The following is a 5,427-nucleotide window of genomic DNA, read 5'->3' on the forward strand; positions in this document are numbered from 1 at the left end:
AGTAAGAGTCGCTATGTGATGAGCATTAATTTTTACATTCATAATTACATTCTACATTTTGTGAGAACATGGATTATATGTAATTTTTTTCTTCATTCCCCCGCTTTGTTCCAAATACCTACCACCTCCTACAAGGACATAAGAAATATTCAAGGTGAATGTTTGTTGAGACAAACTGCCAAATAACCAAATGATAATTATCACTTTTTGTAGCATGTAATGGAGAAAATCAATTCAGTTCAAGAGCTATGTTTGTTGAAAATCAGTTTTGAGATGTAATCAAGACCATTGAAGTTTTCCATGTAGGAGTTATATAAAAAGGGCCATACACAAGACACTAATAACTCCAAAAGTAACTCTCTCTTCTCACCATTCTGAGATTTTTGAGTAACAAGAAAAAGATAAAATTATGAAAGAATACAGGGACACAGAACAGGAAGACAGGTGTTGCCTTGGATGGAAAACTGCGGTAAATATTCTCAGAAGTTCTTTCTAACTTGGATATATCTTAACGCTAAGGGAGAAGATGGGCCAACAGCACTATGATGTGGAAACTGAGGCACTAAAAGTTAAGTAACCTGCCCAAAGTCACCCCATCAGTAAGGCATAGCACTGGGACTCTAACCCATCTCAATATGTTACTGATAAAGGATTTACTGAATAACTTTGCTGTTGTGTTTAGTTGCTAAGTCCTGTCCAACTCTTTTGCCACCCTATGGACTTAGCCCACCAGGCTCCTCTGTCCCTGGGATTCTCCAGGCAAGAATACTGGAGTGGGTTTTCATTTCCTACTCCAGGGGATCATCCCAACCCATGGATTGAACCTGTGTCTCCTGCAATGGCAGGTGGAGTCTTTGCCACTGAGCCACCAGGGAAGCCCTACTGAATAATTACTATGGAGTAAATGGCAGGTGGCAGTTCTTTAAGGAACAGACTTTTGGACACAGTGGGGAAAGGAGAGGGTGGGGTGATTTGAGACAATAGCATGGAAACATATCTATTAGCATATATAAAACAGATAGCTGGTGGGAGTTTAATGTATGACACAGGGAATGCAAAGCTGGTACTCTGCGACAACCTGGAGGGGTAGGGTGGGGAGGGAGATGGGAGGCAAGTACCCGAGGGAGGGGTCACATGTACGCCTGTGGCCGACTCATGCTGATGTATGGCAGAGACCATCACAGTATTGTAGAGTAATTATCCTCCAATTAAATAGATTTTAGACAAGAAAAGCCAGCTAAAGGGTACAGAGAATGACAGAGTGAAAGGAAACACATTTAGATACACTGGTCCTAAAAGATCTCTCTGAGGGCACGAGTGGAGTTCTGAAAGAAGAAAAGAAGAATTCGACAATCAGGAATAACAAGATCTAGGTAGGTGGGTTTGCCAGGGCAAGGCCTCCTGAAGGAGCTGGCAGAAGGCAGTTTTAGGGACTACGAGGAAGTCAGTGCAACTAAGAGAAGGGAGCAGTTAAAGAGTAGGAAATTGGGACTTCCCTGGTGGTCCAGTGGCTAAGACTCTGTGCTTCCAATGCAGGGGTCCAGGTTTGATCCCTGGTCAGGGAACTAGATCCCACAAGCCACAACTAAGGATCCTGAGTGCCACAACTAAGACCTAGCATGGCAAAATTTTTTTTTTTTTTAACAAAGTAGTAGGAAATGAAGTCTCAGAGATAGCCAGGGACCAAATCACACTGAACCTACAGGCCATAATAAAGATTCTATTTCAAAACAGTGATGGTATTTGTAGCTATCAGCTCTTGACTGTATTTTACGGAAAGTACATGACATTTATTTGCCAGTCGATAAATATCTGGAGAAGAATTCAACAGGAAACTTCTTGGAGTCAATGCCATATGAGGACAGGGTGATGTATATTAGTAACTATGACAGCAGAGCTGGTGTTCTTGGTGGGGGGAACTTAGTGCAATTTGTCCAGACTGAGAAAATTCAAGTCAGTGATAGGAAATTGTCAATTTATAAGTCAAATTAATTCACACAATTCATAAAATTCATTTGTAGAGTAAACTGCATTTTATCATAAATAACAGAAAGTGATTAAGATTTAAAAGTTGGTTTCAACGGAAGCTACTCATCTGTAAATGTAATAACCAAGTACAACTGAAAGTGCTTTCTCCACTGTCATTAATTAAAATTATCTTCAAAATTCGATTTATCTGTCATTTCAAAATTATTATTTCTATGTGTTTCTAGTGTTGTCTAGTTTCGAGACAAAAACCTAGATCTTACTCCAACTTTAACATGTAGAATTTTTATTCCAGTGGTTCTCAATAGTGGGTTATTCCTAGTCCTAAAAAAAGCTGTTTGTTACAATGACAGTGGGTAGGGTCATTAGATGGCAAGGCAGGCGTGGCTACTAAATATCCTGCCTTCTGAGAGAGAGGGTTCCTCACAATGAAGTGTTCTTTCTCAAATGACAATACTAACCTAGTTGAAAGCACTGCACACATTTGCAATTCCTTTTAGTTTATCAAGGAATATGAATTTTTATACCTAATGAATTTCTCATGAAGATTTCCTGCCCAACTTTTTACTAATTTTAATCATTTTCCCGCTGCCCATTTTAAGCTGCCTCAAATCAGTAGCTTCTTTTAGTCTTCTATTGAATCCATTAGAAAATGGAGTGATTTTTCTAGAGCAGATTATACAGAAAATACGACTGGAAGTATTTATTTGATCTGATTGAACAGCCATTTTTATGCATGCATATATTACACAGCTCTATAGAGAATGGTAAATCCATTCCATTTGAAAAGGTCAAGCAAATATTTACAATATAATTTCATCACAGGCAATATATTTTCATCAAAGATGAAGGATCCAGGCACACTGGTAGTTAAATATGTGTGGACATTTGTTTTCTAATGGCTGGAGTTCTGTGCTTTCTGCCTGATTGACTAGTAGTTGGAACAGATTGGCAGGTAAGAAATGAATGATGAGGCAAATTCTGTATAGGAATTAATCTTCAACATCCTCCAGCATCTAACTATTAACATAATTAGCCAACATGGCTCCCCCAGGTTTTATAACTTATAGGGCAATAATGGGGACCATTTTCACTTGTTAATATGCAGAAGAATAACCCATGAGCATATTTTCTTGACCTTGATTTTTTTTTCCCTTTTGCAAATTGCCAATGGCAGACAAAGTAATTTATAGAGAGACATTCCACGCCGAGAGAAGCAGAAAGGCTGAAATGCAGCTACATCTATTCCAGTTTGCTAGTTATTGCAATAGTACTTTTTTTGGGGGGGGGGTTTTAGATTTCAGAAAGCATTTTCATCCACATTGCCTCCACTCCTTCTTACTAATGCCCTGTAAACAAGGCAAGCCAAGTATCACTGCTTTTCAACATTGGTTCTGAGAGGTAATGTACAACTAATGTACTACCATATTTCCTGGACGTCACTTGGCTGGTAAGGGTGAGCTCGAAATAAGATTTTTTTTTTGATTCCCAACCCATTCCTTCTGTGTTTTTTAGATCACTGAAAAAAAAAAAAAAAAAAAACTGGGATTGGAAATAGTATGAGACAGTATGCACCCAAGACTATAGATTATTGACAATTTACTAGCGTGAGTTAAAAATATAGGTAGATGTTCTCAGTTAGTTGATCATTTAATGCCTTAAGCTTATCTTAAATGAAAACGAAAGCGCATTTGGACTTATTTCAGAAAATACAAAGGACATTTTAAGTTTTGTGAAAGGAAGAGATTTAAAAATTAAAAGCCATGAAAACCGTGAAAGATTTCAGACAGGCTGACCAATTACAAAAAGGCCAGTAATAGTCCACAGAAGGTTTCTCTGGATGAAAAAGGAAGGTCTGCAGAAGAGAGAGCCTCATATTCAGTCCGAGTCAATCCATTAAATAAGAGGGCAACAAAACAAAAGTTATGTTATTTTCCCCAATGGATGGTATCTTTTTTTTTCTTTTTTTCAGATGGTGGTTTTGTATCCCAGTAATCCTAGTAGACCCATCAGATATAAATATATAGTTTGACTAAAGCTACTTGTTACAGATACTCCTTTTCAGAATACCATGCTTAATTCCTGTATTTAAGGGAATACACAAATGTGTCTCTTGAAAATGAACATGAGTTTCTAGGTGTGGGACTCAATATATAAAAAGAAAAAAATTTAAGTTTTAAAGAAATATATAAGAAGAGTGTAACAATGTATTTGAGGAATGAAGACACAGCAAAAAGGCAAGGACAGGCATAATTTTAAGAATGAACAGCTTACAATGATGTTTAATTTTTCTGAACATTAAAACATGGGTTTTATTAGTAATAAAGTCTCAGAAGAGGGCATTACCCAGGGAAATTATTGACCATGTGAAGTTAATGGACCTCTCCCTTGCCTTGGGCTATGAAACCTTTTAGCTAGTTATCCATCAATCTTAGAAAATGCCTATACCAGGATCATTAATGTGCAAAAAGTTGAGAAAAGAGTGATGTGGAAATTTTAAAAAAGATACAAAAAGGATACAAAGATTACATATAAGTATTTATCACTAGGAATTTGTACAGAAATGTTCTATCAAGTTAGGATGGAGATTCCCTGTGCCTGCCTGTTTCTATTTCTCTCTCTCTGGCTCTGAGACTCCGACTACATCAGAAAAATGCAAAGACAATTATTTAGACTATATGAGTCCTAAGAATGGTCAGATATTTGGCAGGGCAGGGAAAGAGGAGGTGGTAGGAGAGGGTACAAGAGACAGGAGGAGGAATATGGGAGAGAAATAAAGGAAGAACCAAGCTGGGGTACACACTGCAGCCAGCACCTTATTAAGACTTGTTTCCTCATCAGTATGTTTAGACAGTGTGAAGTGACATTAGGAACTAGAGGGTCTCATCTTACCTTGCCTACTACATTCTTTAGATCTGTTTGTGTTTTTTTGTTTTTTTTTTTAATTTTTTTCATTTATTTTTATTAGTTGGAGGCTAATTACTTTACAATATTGTAGTGGGTTTTGTCATACATTGACATGAATCAGCCATGGAGATCTGTTTGTTTTTAATAAATAATTAAATAAATATTTACAGAAAAACCTGAACAAACTGTTTGGCTATTCCATTTTAATAGACCATTTGGCGGTGGGGGGGGGGGTCTATAAAAGTGCATGATATGGACTTCCCTGGTGGCCCAGTGGTCAAGAATCCACCGGCCAATGCAGGAGACACAGATTCAATCCCTGGTCTGGAAAGATCGCACATGCTGCAGGGCAACGGAGCCCGTCAGCCACCACTACGGAGCCAGCACTCTAGAACCCAGGAGCCGCAACTACTGAAGCCCGTGTGTTCTAGAGCCTGTGCTGCGCAGAGAGAAGCCGCCACGATAAGCCCGTGCAGCACAACTAGAGAAAGCCCACACGCAGCAACTAAGATCAAGCGCAGCCAAAAGTAAAGA

At 38.4% G+C, this 5,427-nt stretch overlaps 1 non-coding gene across 1 annotated transcript; it reads left to right on the forward strand.

The window, feature by feature from the left end:
• Window positions 1-1,493: 1,493 nt before the first annotated feature.
• Window positions 1,494-1,565, forward strand: TRNAG-UCC. Its single transcript has one exon. It is a non-coding gene; the product is annotated as a tRNA-Gly (tRNA).
• Window positions 1,566-5,427: the final 3,862 nt, after the last annotated feature.

The sequence above is a fragment of the Cervus elaphus genome, chromosome X (genome assembly GCF_910594005.1).
Source record: "Cervus elaphus chromosome X, mCerEla1.1, whole genome shotgun sequence".
Taxonomy (NCBI): domain Eukaryota; kingdom Metazoa; phylum Chordata; class Mammalia; order Artiodactyla; family Cervidae; genus Cervus; species Cervus elaphus.